General features: G+C 34.0%; 1 protein-coding gene and 1 pseudogene across 1 annotated transcript in view; both read left to right on the top strand.

Moving 5' to 3' along the window:
- LOC123557781 (transient-receptor-potential-like protein) overlaps positions 1 to 15,119 on the top strand; it is a 123,561-nt gene that overhangs the window by 34,821 nt on the left and 73,621 nt on the right. The gene's annotated exons all lie outside the window — the stretch shown is intronic.
- On the top strand, positions 3,790 to 6,670 carry LOC123548061 (uncharacterized; annotated as a pseudogene).

Genomic DNA, 15,119 nt, shown 5'->3' with positions numbered 1-15,119 from the left:
TCATAATACCAGAAACGTTATTTTCTTTTATAAAAAACAAACTAAAACTACTCTGTTAAGCTATATTGCACCGTGATTTGGATATACTGCGATTTTAAGGGTTTCTTTTAAATAAACGATTCTGGTCTACTGCACGGTAACAACATGTCTTCCTTATTTACGAGCGGCCGTCAATGCACCTTATGTTACAGTACTTGTATTTATGCCTAAGCCTCAGCCCTTGTTAACAGAAGTAACGCGGTCACCTGGATGGAACCACCGAGCTTCCGTAAGCCAACTGGATGGCTTCCTCACAAGCAGAATTCAACGTCCCGAGTAAGGCTCGAACCCATATTGGTGAGTGACAAGTGATTCGAAGTCAGTGTCATTAACCACTCGGCTACGGAGGCCCCCTCATTTGGTCTTAAGTCGCACCTACACAATTTAGCTCCTACTGGGAGTTTACAGCACTTGGTGGCGACGAAAGATCCCATGTGTCCATTATGGCATTATTTTAGGCACGGTTGGGCGCCTTGGTAGAGTCAACGACCCTCCCTCGGTGAGCCAGCCCGGTGGCTTTTCCGTAAGCCTCTATGATAGCTTAGTGTAATTAGGACTTATAATTAAATATAAGCAAAATATTTAAAAGTGCAGATTTTGGATACATCTGGGGTCTGTCTTGACAATTCTTACGTTGCCAATATCAATGTGATTGTAGACTAGTTTGCCAGCTGAAAGTATACCAAAATGAAACTTTTAAAACAGAGAACATATTTTGACTACCTAGCTATACGAGTCAGCTGTCTGGAACCGCCCGAACAATATACAACTTAAATGGCAACAAAAATGAATGCTAAACGCAACACCTTAAATACAGGTTGTACGTTTGTAATGTCATACAATAAAACGTAATGCAGACAATTATAGTGTACATGTAATTGACTGAGTATGTGGGAACTGAAAATGGAAAATATTTAACATTGATTATGAACTGTCAAGGTGATTAAGATATATCACAGCAGCTGCTGTGGTGAACAAACATGCTTTGCAAATAATATGTGGAAAGTAACAATATGTTCGGTGTTAAAATATAAGTTGGTAGCGTTAATTAAGAAGTAGAATCCATAACTTTTAATGATTTGACCGTTTTTGGTCTTTCATAGATATCATCATGTAAAAGAGTGAGAAGTATTCGCTAAACAACGTGATAACTAATTAAACTATGTGAAGGATCTATGTTCACAAATTACTATAGCTTGTTCCAGGTCGTCATAAAGTAATGAGTAAACATAATTGGGTCTCAATCGCATATGACCAAATGGTCGTTATAATAATTAAAAATTGTTATTTTGACCACATTAGGATCATATTATAACACTTGTAAGCAAAGACAAGCTATGAATAAAGAGCAACAAAACAACCGTCTCTTTCAATTTTAGTCAACAACACTTGTGATCCTATTTTCAAAATCAGTTTAGTGTTACTTCCTCCTTATCTAAGTTTTTACGTCTCTGAGGAACTAATTACTGTGCAATCTACGGTAGCTTATTAACTGACTAGTTACTGACATTAATCTCTTAGAAATATTTATGTATATCTTTAACTTCGGAATTAGGAGCGTTAATGACTTCACGATATATGAGCCGTGCCATGGGAAAACCAACATAGTGGGTTTGCGACCAGCATGGATCCAGACCAGCCTGCGCATCCGCGCAGTCTGGTTAGGATCCATACTGTTCGCTAACGGTTTCTCTTATTGCAGTAGGCTTTAAAAGCGAACAGCATGGAGCTTGACCAGACTGCGCGGATGCGCAGGCTGGTCTGGATCCATGCTGGTCGCAAACCCACTATGTTGGTTTTCTCATGGCACGGCTCATATTTGCTTCCTGTTTGAAAATATTTCTCACAAAGTTATTAGATATAATTAGATTTATAGTTTGCTTTCAGTATTATATTCTAAACCGTTATAAATCCTTGGGGACTGAATTATTTCAAATCAAGGACTTTTGTCTGAACAATGCCACGAAGACCATTATGGCTATTATCTTTGTGCGTGTTTCCTTGTGCGTCTTTCCGAGAAATCTACTTATACGTTGTATCTTTTGCAGCAAAGAAATCAATGTAATGTTAGACTTGAATAAGACAGTAAGTGAATGCTTGGTACTGTAAACTCAGTTTCTAACCGTTTTACTTATAGTTAATTCTTCTGCTCGAGACATCGTGACAACGACAACAATAGCAACAACAAAACAACTCTTTTAATGAGAATTCAATTATCTTAATATTGTGCGGAGTTATTGCCACCTTGTTATGTAGTACATTGACATTCCAGTATACATGCCTGCTTAGCAAACTTTAAAAAATGATATACATCAAGAAACTGGCATCCAGAATCAATTCTTAGCAAATTTGAAAATAAAAGAAATTGACATTTGAAACCATTAGCAGTTGCTGATTAAATTAGTAGCTGACAATTGTTACACATTTATAATGAAAAAGACGGATTTAAAATCCATATAAAAGATCATTTGTGTACACAGCAGGAACTTGGAAAAGCTTTTATTCAAATATTTCATATCTGGCACTGCAATTTTGATCAGATCAGATTTTAAATTAACTGATTACTAGTATTGGCGTTAACTTTCCGATGGAATATATCATAGGTCTGCGATTTCTATTGCATATACTTGGTACATTTTCTTTGGAATCTTCATAATGTTGTTAATTAACAATTATTTCATGACTGATATGTTAGGTTGCTGGCTGCATCTTAACTTTTCAGAAAGTATGGAGTATCAGAACCTTACTATATTTAATAGAGAAGCAACTTTATGATAGTTACATTGTCAATACAATTGTGTGCATATTGTGAATTCCAGGCAATCTACATTGCTTGAACTAAGCTTGATATTTGTTTGTTGTCGACAGTTACAATTGCGGAAGAAGGCATATTACTGCTTCAAATGCTGTAACGTATTGTGTTTGTAAAATGGAAAATGAAATATATTTCCAGAATAAAATTATATTATGCTTAGGAACACCTTAAAATTATTCAAATGATATATATTCATATATCCCTGATTCTTTCATCCAGAGTTAAGGTATTGTGAAGACATACAATTATGATGCTATTATCTAAAGACTGCATTTGTTAACAACTAAAATGTCTCATATAGGTATTAGTTGATTTGGATAACAAACAATCCGATTCGTGTACTCCTCATAAAATAAACAGACGTGTTTGTAAACATGGATGTTTCCAAACTGAAGGGGATCCATACTAAAAAATAATGACAAAATACAATACATACCGCATATCCGTAGCCCTGACCAACCTTTAAACCGGGCCAGTCTATTTTATAAGTACAACAACACTGTTGACCCATTTAAACGGTTTATAAGGTAATTTCCGTTAGGCTATATTGTTTACATTTGTTGAAAACATATAATATATTTCAGTAACTGAATCATGGTTTAGTTTAACACAACTCCCATAAAACGCTTTTATTCTATATAGGTAGCCTAGAATCGTATATATTCAGAATTATACCTTGTGTGTTTATAGAACTCTAAAAACAAGGAAGAATATCCAACAGGGAAAACCATGTTACAACTTTTCCTGATATCTTTGTGCATTTCATATGGGATATAGGAGCAAGATATTAATGTAAGTGTTCCCTCTTTACACATTATTAGTACCGAACATGGATGAGACCCCTTAAATCCAATCCTCATTACATTACGAGTGGAATTTTGAAGTCTAATCTGCTGCCATTAAATGATACATAAATATAAATAAGGACTATTTAGTATTTATTGTTATTATACCTCACTTTTGTATACAATGGTAAAATCCCATTACCCGAAAAAGAGATATTTTGACTATCAGAAACATTTTCAACCTTTTGACACGTGACCAAGCGAAAATTGACTGTCAGGTCATGTGACCGCAGTGATATTTTGAATGTCATATAAGGGCAAATAACTGCTTCAATATTTAAGCTAAATCATGACGTGATTGCCTCCCTTATACACATACAGCAGTGACGTCACTATTCAATGTGTACACAAAAAACATCAGACGACAGGAACTGTCAGCATGTAAACATGTCTCGATTTGCTAGTATTTCTGAAGATGATTTAGACACTCTTGATGGACAGAAAGACTCAAAAAACACAAAACGTGTAATAAAAAGAAGTGTGTCTCTGTTTCGTGAATTTCTCCGGCGAAAACTGTGATTTGAAGGATTTTCAAGCGAGGAATTAAACAAATCTCTTCGAGCATTCTTTGCAAGCATAAGAAAGACAGATGGGTCGGAACTAAAGAAATCATCACTGACATCAATTAAGTACGGAATTTGTAAATATCTGAAAGATGAGTGTAAAATTGATGTGTGCAATGATAATTCATTTTCGTCATGTCTTACCACATTTAAGAGCAAAGTGACAGATCTGAAAAAAAAGGGTAAAGGATCTATTGAACACAAAGATGAAATTTCCTCTGAGGATCTTCAAAAACTTTTCAGTAGTGAAAATATAGCATTTGACATTGACACACCATGTGGGTTACAGAAAAAGGTCTGGTTTGAAATTATGTACTTTCTTTGCCGGAGAGGGCAGGAAAATCTGAGAGGAATGAAAAAAGACACCTTTGCCGTCGCTGTCAATGCTGCCGGTAGGAGATATGTCTATCAGATGGTGGATGAAGCTGATAAAAATCATGGGTAAGAAACAAATTTACAGAAATTTGCTAGATCTAAATCTATTTAATCACACTGCAGTAATCTTTAAAATTCAGTTGACACATGCTGATGAAAAGCTAGTCCAGCTAATCTGACGCGCTCCTAGGAAATATTGAGATATTTTTGCAAATGGCCAATATCCCCACTCAAAGACCAAGATAGTTTACTACAGTAGGGTGTAACGATATATTGCAATTCTCTGTATCCCGATACCTTAGTCTGCCGATACACATATTGTTGCATCTGTATCACGATATGTATTGTATCGTGAGACTAGCGTATCGTTACACCCCTTAAAATAGTTGAAGCAATTTCCAATGAAATTTTTATCGCTATTTGTATGCTATAGGTTAAAATGTTGATAATTTCACAAATTGGCCATGAATTCAAATAAATCTTACATGTATAGAAAGGTCGGATTCAATTTCCTCATTAATCTATGTAAAAATTATCAAATCTCAAAAATTACAAATTTTCTAGTGATTTAAACCTTTGTGTATGTTTACACGCCATATAAAACCAATAACTTTACATGACTGTGTACTGTGATTTATCTTCCATTATTTTGGTCCTTCAAAGTTTGACGTAAGATTGCCAGTCACAAATATGAAACAATCTGAACGTCGAATTATTTTGACTAGTCAAAACCTACAGATATATCAACATTGCTTATGTTCATAATATTATACTATCTACCGACAATAAATGAATATTGACTTGACTTTATGCAAATTTTCAGGTAATTTAAAAATAAACTATTTCTCAAAACATTTCACTTTTTTTTCAGTGCCGAGTCGAGCTGTGATGAAACCATTGGCGAAGGGAAAATGTACGAGCTTCCTGGTGATGTCAATTGTCCGGTGGCTTCGTTTAAAAAGTATCTCAGCAAACTGAATCCAGGAATTGACTGCCTATGGCAGCGACCGCTTGATAGCTTCGAACTTGATGGACCAATTTGGTACTGTATGGCTCCCTTAGGAAAGGGAAAACTAGCTGGAATGATGGGCGATATTTCGAACTGGCACATTTGTCTAAACGGTACACAAACCATTGTATTCGAGCCACATCAATATCCGAACTTGATAGAAATGGAATCGAGGCTCGACACCTGGTACGAGTGTCTGGACACAAATCTGAAATGTCTATTCGTAGCTACTCGAGACGTTTGTGTGACGAAAAACAGCAGCAAATTTCTGATACACTGGCTAAAGCCCTGCAGAAAAAGCCAAATGTGACAAATATAAATCAACAGGCTCCAATAAATCAACATGCCCCAAATGAAACAGCTACTTCTGGGGTTGACATTAGCGATCTTGACTTTCTTGAGGAGATTTTTTCGTGATGATAATGTATTCATTGAATTAGATACCACTGGGAAGGAGAATAATCCCCCAAATATGCAGCCACATGTTATTGACAAACCCGTTGTCACACAGGCGAGTACAAACATTGCATTGCAACCAGTGATAACTACTCAGGCATCATCAGTCGCTAATAGTGTATTTCAGCAAGTCCATGATAATGTAGGAACTATGAACAATCACATGCCTGCCCCCCAAATTATAAACACCCGATTTGAACAAGCAAGACCACCTTTCATGTACAACATCAATCCAAATATAAGTAACTGTGGTCAAGTACATTTCCATTTTCATGGAAATGAACAGTCAAGTACAGTAAAAAAACAGTTTTTGAAGGAATTTTAGCATAGTTAACAGTGGAATTTTGTTCTAGATATATGTGATATTTTGTTTACCTTGTTAAAATTTGTGGTTAAGTACATTTCCATTTTCATGGAAAATGAACAGTCAAGTACAATAAAAAACAGTTTTCCAAGGAATTTAATTAGCATTGTTAACAGTGGAATTTTGTTCTTCCTGATATATGTGATATTTTGTTTACCTTGTTAAACTTATTGAATTAAATGAATTAAAAACATTTTAAAACTTTTTTATGTACTTAATTTTGTTCGGTATAATAAAATAAATATCATATGGCAGCATGTGTGACATTGATATTGTCAACCCTCGAAACAGAATGTCACCCTCGGCTTACGCCTCGGGTGACATTCTGCTCTCGGGTTGACAATATCAATGTCACACATGCTGCCATATGATATTTATATAATAACTACTGTCTCTGCATTATAGTTACAAAAACACTTCTTATTTATTAACGGATGACACTGATTATCAACGAACTTTGCGACATGCATTATTTTGAAGAAATATATGAGCATAATTTTTTGTGATATATAAGCCTTGTGGAAATTGTCTTACCAGCAAAACAGTTTGATTGAGTCTGCATACCTGATATTTTTCCAGAATTTAATATGAATCATACGCTCTAAGCCTATTATATATTGGGCTAATTATATTAAATCAAATTTTTCAGAATAAGGAAAATGATAGCTATATAATTCATGTCGTTGCTGTGGCTACCGACAATGCAAACGTGCAGTATTTCACAATATGAAAGAGCCCTGTAACACGAAAGTCTTATAATTAATTTCATTTATTTCTGTGACATTTTTAAATCGGTGTGGTACATTTTTATGTTTTGTTGTTGAATTGAAAATAACCATATAGGCTTTTAATAGCTTTTGCTTAAAGAAGAATGCGCTCTCGAAGCGTAGCTATTCCTTTGTTTTCTTATTATTTCTAAACCCAGTAAAATATTGCAGAAGTGTTTGCCACCAAAATCATCGTTGCAGGTGAATTTTTATATAGAAATGCATCTGGCCAGTCATCATCTTCACAACTTTTACATTAGTTACCACAAAACTCTGTAATAATGATTGCCTTTTGTTATGATCATTATTGTCATAATGAAAAATAAAATGTTTACTAATCTTGTTTGAGATTTGGAAAGTGTGAGCCGTCAGTGAAATAAAATTTGTATTAGATATTGATATTTAGGTCATTGCATTAATTTCTCTCAGCAACATCGGGGTCATAATTGCTCAGGTGCACGCAATGAAGGTATATGAGAAATATTTTCTAGAAAGTCAATATTATATGATGCAAATGCGGTTTCTAAAATGAAATGCCAGCATGCATCTGAAATGTTATGTATTTTTAGTAAACGTACAGTTAACCTGAATTTTAAATGGCGTATAAATGATGAGGCTTTGCAAGTTGTATATTCATTCTGCTATTTAGGGGTACAATTTAGCCGGAATGGTACTTTAAAACCGGCAATAAAATGTTTGTCAGAACAGGCCTTAAAAGCCGTGAATGGATTGTGTTTTTTCTAGATTAAATTTTGATGTTAAAACAAAATTATGTTTATTTGATAAATTGTACTGCTCTGAGATATGGGGAATATACAAATGCTATAGATATTGAGAAGATGCATACACCATTCTGTAAAAGATTCTTATGTGTAAAGTATCAGACTTCGACCATGGCAATACTAGGGGAGTAAGGATACAGTAACCTTTGGGCTAACATAGAAATCAATGTAAATTATTTTCCATTATTTCAGAGGAGAATAAGAGATCAATTCATTCAAGAGTGGCATGGGTCAGTATTTAGTTCTCCAAAACTTGAATTATAGTACATTAAGTTTAAGACAAATTTTGAATTTGAACCATATCTATGTTTTGTTATTGATGACTATCTAAGAACTTCAAGGTTATTGACTTGTTTTCGACTTTCTTCACATTGCTTAGCCATAGAAACTCGCAGGTATATTGGAACCGAAAGAAATAATAGACTTTGTGAAAAGTGTACACACAATTCAGTAGAATCTGAATACCATTTTCTAATGACATGTCAGTATTACAGAGAAATTAGATGTAAAAATCTGCCAAGATTTTGTCAACTTTTGCAATCATTTATTAACTTAATGAAAAGTGAAAAATCAAGAACAGTTGTAAGCCTTTGTAAATTTAAAATACGCATTTAAGGAACGCACAGTGCATATTGATAATATGTTGTAACGTGTTGTTTTGTCAACAGAGTGATATACCATATATATGTGTATGCTTTGTTTTAATTACATTTTGTTCTGTTCATTGCCAAAACCATGCGATTGTTAATATATCCCATCGAAAAATTTAATGTCAGTAGCCAGCTAATCTATGACAACTGATTTCTCATTTTAAAAAGTCTTTTTTGTTGTTGTCCCGAAGGCAGAGTAGAAAAGTTCAAAATCAGTAAAACGGATAAAGATGGAGTTGAAGAATACAAAACATTTGTTGAGTTTCTAGAAAGTTGTCCATACTCAAGACTATTGTTGCTTCAATTCACGTACGAAGATCAAAGCAATACAGAAATTCTTATTCTTATTGAAAAAAGGTTTCGTTATTGTTGTTGTTATGACGACACGAGTAAAAGAGTTATCTTTAAAACGAAGAAGAATACAAAGTGCTTAATGAGGTTCTTAACACAGATGTCCATTTTGGAGTCTAACTGATTTCATTGCTGTAATATTCGTACAAAGATGATAGTATAAGACCTACTGGTCTTTATGACATTGGTCTGACAAAAAGATTCTACTAAGAATAAGTCAGTCTCCACGGATTTATAATAATTTAGAAGATAGTATCAAGAGAACGCAATAAATCTAATTATATATAATAATTATTTGAGAAATATTTTCAAATCAGAAATCAAATATATCGTGAAGCCATTAACGTTCTTTATTCCAGAGTTAGACATACTGAAATGTATCAAACTGATTTATGTCAAAAACCTGTTAATTAATAAATTGTCGTGGATTGCACAGTAACGAGCTGCACAGAAACGGTAAAGCATAGATGTAAGGAGGAAGTAAAACTAAACCAGTACGAGAAAAGCTTGGTCAATTGAAAATGGAAAAGATGAAAAATGTTGTTTAGTTGCTATTTATGCATAACCTGTTAGTATTTACTATTCCATAAACACTATAACCTGAACCTGGTGAAGCTAAAAAAAATCGATTGTTAATAATCAGCACGGTCATTTGATCTAATGCGGAGATCCCAGTTTCCTCATTCTCTTTTGAAGACCTGTCACAAGCTATAGTAATTTGTGAACATAGATACTTCACATAGTTTAATCAGTTGTAACGTTGTATTCCATATAATGATATCTACGAAAGACCAGTTACAGCTACATCGTTAATGGTTACAACTTTTACCTCATAATTATCGCTAACATTTGATGCTTTTTACTTCCTACACATCTATTGCAAAACGTCATTGATTCAGGTACAAAGATATAGCCTTATCACCTTGACAGTTTATGGTCAGTTTCCGATATCCCACATACTCAGTCCATTACAACAACATGTACATTATAGTTGTCTGCATGCCGTTTATTGTCTTACAGTTCTATTCAAGGTATTACTTTTGGTGCTCATCTTTTGTTGCAGTCATTTTAGCAATTCATTTTAAATCGTATATTGTACAGAGCTTGCAGACAAGTGCTTAATATAGTAAGGTGGTCTAAATATGCTGTCTGTTTCAAAGAATATATGAGCGTGCCTGAGAAAACATCATAGTGGTATGACCAGCATGATCCAGACACTGCGCATCCGCGAGTTGGTCAGGATCATGCAGTTCCTAATAGTTTCTCAATTCCAATAGCTTTAAAAGCGAACAGCATGGACTGACCAGATGCGCGGTGCGCAGGCTGTTGATCATTGGCGCAAACATGTTGTTCCAGCAGGTCTATATTGACAAACATATAATAAAGCATACGGCAAAATATCCATTACGGAAGATCAATTCATCTACCCAGGCACAAATCCATGTCTGGAATAAAGCCTGGTTGGATCTTTAGCCACCGTCAAAAGCTGGAATCACGCCATAAAAAATAAATGAATAGATGTGACAGAAACAAACCCTACAAAATAAAGATATTATGTTATTGCAATTATGTTTGTTATCTTTTTGCGACACCGTTTACAATATAAATCATATATACAGTTTTTGGCAGGTTCATGTAGAAGGCAAATGACCAATGGTGTGTACGCAAATATCGATAGTTTTATCATAAAAGTACGCCAACAAAACTTGTAAAAGAAGACACCATATGTTATTGATCCATTTAAATTAGTATGTTTATTTTCAAACTGTTGTTAGTTTATACAAAAAATGAGGGCACCTAGGAAATTAAAACGACTGAAAATGTCTAGTCTATCATAGATCACCGTCGCCATCATATCTTGCGATATAATTGTTTGAAGTTGTGCAAAAATGCTACATTAAATTATGATAAAATGAAGAACAAAATAGCAGCTAGACCACTAGAACGGATGTCAGTGATCTTAAAGTAATTATTACTCTTAATTATTAGAAAACCTCTGGTATGCGAGTATGAACATTTAGGTTAAATTTACAAACGCAGGATCCTGATAAATTCTCCATTCTCATAAATTTTCTGAATACAACTTATAAAAGCATTATACATGTTACAATAACTTTAGAAACTTCATTATTAGATTGAATATTCAAAGAATCATAAAGTAGTTACATTTAGGATAAGAATAATTGAATACATTTTTATTGTCTGAAAGATGGCAGAGACTTATGCAACGATTCCGTAACGGGATCTATATTTAATCCAAGTCTTTTATGAAAAAAGACATTTCACCTTGCTTAACCATTACAAAAACAACCATTCCGCTGCCATCACTTTATTCTATAGGCATTTCAATAACATGAATTTTTCCAGCATGTGCTAATTAAACCATTCCGTTAACAGACGTATTGACGTATTAATCACGGACTATAGCGGGTTATTTAATTAGTTGTCAAAGATTGCACCGAAAGATAGAATAGTAGCTTTTTGCACGCAATCTACACTTCACGTGAAATTTTAGAAAGATTCCTCATTTTCATAATTAACTTCTTATGTAGCTGGTATTGAATAAAGCGATTATATATATCCTGCAAACATGCACGGTTTTTAATGTCAATGAGATTTTTAAATGTTTGGTGACCACTTTACGTCTTCTGCATCCGTATTCCACTAAAGCGTTATGTGAAACGCGAAATTTTCATGCCAATTACACATTTGGCCGTTCAATATACGTTTCCATGCGTTATTTTATTAAATAGACATGGATAATTGCAGTTTTAAGGAAGACAAAAAGAGTGAAATACAGTTTTCATTAAGTTGATTATTATAGTTATATGTTTATCAGACAAATATCACGCGGTTATTTTAATCTGCTTCACAAAATATTGCATGCCACATCGTCCATGCAGTTCAACAGAAGAACATAATGTAAAATGGATAATATATTGGATTTTTATTTATTGACTTTTTTAACATTTCCCCTGAATTTTGGCGCAATTCAGGGAGGAATGTCTTTTTAACTATACGATGGCAAAAGAAGCTATCATTTAAGTGTACGCAGTCTAAAATAATTCAGATATGATATAAGTAAGCAGGAAAAACAATCTAGTTTTTCCATTCTGTGTGTAATTTACTTTATTTCATATTGGGTACAGTATAATATGGGAATCTCAGTGGGATCTTTATATTATTGGTGATGGCGGTTTTTGGGTACCCACCTATGTGTTTTCAGCATGCATTCTGTATACAAGAAATTAATTAGTATAGTATATAAACTGGCTAGTCACTTGTTAGTATTTTGAATATTTCTTGTCATTTATAAATAAATGTCATTTGGCATCAAACTTTGTGTCTTGTATTCTTGTATTGTTCCCATGCTGTTGCACATATAAACTCACACCACTTTAAGACAGATTCAGGCATAAAATAGGTACATAGTAAAATCTATAGTGGAAAGACTTTCATACTTGGATCGAGGTGGAAAGGGAAAGTTCAAAAGACTCATTATATGCTTTCGAATTGATAGACGAATCATCGTCACGAAGACATTCCGCTAAGCAATTAATTAGAACTAGCAATAAAAGTAAATTACCAAGTCACTAAAGACCTTTGTCTACGGTTGTGAAATAACAATAAAGATTGTTTTTGTCTTAAAACTGCACATGAATTGGATGCTTAAGTTACCCATCCATTACATACTATCTTAACCAACGGTTCCTTAGCAGTTGAAATATTTGCAGAGATTTCTAATTGTTGATAATTGAATCAAGTAGGTAGTAAAGTGTCCCGTAATGACACTCGGCATTTTCCGTGTAAGTACGTATTCTCGTCAGGCGATTCGGCATTCTTTGGAAGTATTTATTGGCTATCGCGCATATGGCTTTCCATAGAAAACCAGAGAATGCCAAAGTTATGTTATATGAGGATGGTCTTTATGGATCAACTACATTTTGTGTGATGTTGTTTGGTTTTGTGTCTGGTGTAATTTCAGTCATAATGTAAAAGATATTTTATGCCATGTGCGGAAAGCGACAATGAAACTGGCAACAGAGTTGACAGCAAATGTGACAGCAAAATAAGATTTATAAATTTGTAATTTAAAAGTGACGAATAAACTTTAACAAAATGGGACCAGAAATGCAGTAACGACGAACCGACTTATATGTCAAAGATGTGTAACAAATAAAGTGCCATGCTTTCACCTAATACACAATGTTACGTCCATCTAGGAAAAAATAAAGTAATTTCAAACTAGTGTAAATACCACAATAACACGATTCTTCAATTTGTGGAACAATAACCCGTTGAATTGATGTCTTACTTAAAATGTAATATAAATTTTGATAAGAAATAAGGTTTTCTCATGAACAACTTACTGATTTTATTGGTACCCTACCGGTGGAACACCGAAGGGGACTATAGGAATGCCCTCCGCCCGTCCGTCTGTCCGCCCGTCCGTCCGCAAATCTGAATCCTGCGATCACTCAAAAAAAAAATGCATGCTAGGTTCATAAAAAATTGTTTGTATATAGTGGGCAATACTAGTATGTAGATTATGCCCGTACATGACTCATGATTGTAAGTCAAAGGTCAAGGTCACTATTGAAGGTCAAGTAAAAATGGTTTCTGCTCCGTAACTTTTATATGCAATGATGGATTATCTTAGTGCTCCACACAAACGTTCCCCATGATGAGACAAGGTGTCAACGCATGATCTTTGTCGGTTAAAAGGTCAAATTCACTTGTCACGGTCAAGTAAAAATTTGTTTTTGCTCCATTACCTTTAATTGCATTGAAGGAATTTTGTTTAGTAATACACAGACTTGTTCCCCATGATTAGACTATGTGATGCGCATATGACCCATGGTTGTCGGTCAAAGGTCAAGGTCACTATTTAAGGTCAAGTAAAATTGTTTTTTTATAAGTAGCGGACTTCTGTACTGCCACTGTAATACTCGGTCTCTTTTAAGTTTCGTCTTTTATGATTTTTAAGAACGATTTTTTTTTGTACTGCTTGAAGGAGAAGATTCGTGTTTTATTATTCAGAATGTTAACTCAAACAGAAGAAATTATTTATGGTGACACAATCTCATTCGTCATTAAAGAAACAAAACCTTGTTCAATATATTGTTGCTATTTTAATTGTTTGTCTAACGTGAATACCCCAGAGACCTCATAACAATAGACAAATAATGAAAACATGCGGTCTTTATAAGATCAAATGTTTGGTTAATTGAAAATGATAGTCAGTCGGTTTGCTGATCTTTACATTCAGATTGTTGTAAATTAGTTTCAGTTTTATACGTGATACGATGAAACCTCTCTGCTGGCCATTTCTTTTTTGACAGAATAATTGTCAGGTATAAATGATTTTAGTAGTTTTCAAATATTACATTGTTACGTTTTTCCCATTACTTAATGCTTAAACAAATATGGATATGTTTGCATTGCATATAGCATTTTATGTGTTCCTTCACCATTGGTTTAGTAAACTTAACCTTTAGCCTGTTAATGGCAAGTGGTTTTGCCTTTCCGACCAGTGCATACAAAGATCCATGCAGGCTGATCATGGTCTGCACTGTTCGCTGTTCAGTCAGTAAAGTTTCAGTGAACGCCCCTTCAAATAATAAATGGTATTGCCCATATTGAATGATAGACAAGTCCATTTTAAAAGTTTAGCAAGGTGAAGGTTATATAACATAACATAAATAATATATCACATTAGACATATCAGTCATAGAAAACAACGTGTGGTTTAATAACTTGGCCTCAGGTGAAATCTTATTAGAAAAAATAAGCTTAGAATATTCCAGTTTCTCCATTTTACATTTCCCTGCAAACATTTCACATGAAACATATCTTTACTTCTGAAAGTGGTCATCATCTATTAGCTCCAACTGAAATATGTAACAGTTTAAACATGCATGATGACTGCCTTTTTAAAACTAGACCTTAACTGAAGCTAAAAGGGGTGGTGATATTATAGTACCTTGGCGGTTTTAGTTTCGTTCTTATATACAAAGTAATTTACCATGATTATCTAATTAAGAAGAACATTATAGATATGTCTGAGTATTTCATCACTTGTTCATTCTATGTAGCTTTAGTG

Source organism: Mercenaria mercenaria, chromosome 5, assembly GCF_021730395.1.
Source record: "Mercenaria mercenaria strain notata chromosome 5, MADL_Memer_1, whole genome shotgun sequence".
NCBI classification, from domain to species: Eukaryota; Metazoa; Mollusca; class Bivalvia; order Venerida; family Veneridae; genus Mercenaria; species Mercenaria mercenaria.
This window is presented reverse-complemented; position numbering and strand designations above follow the sequence as displayed.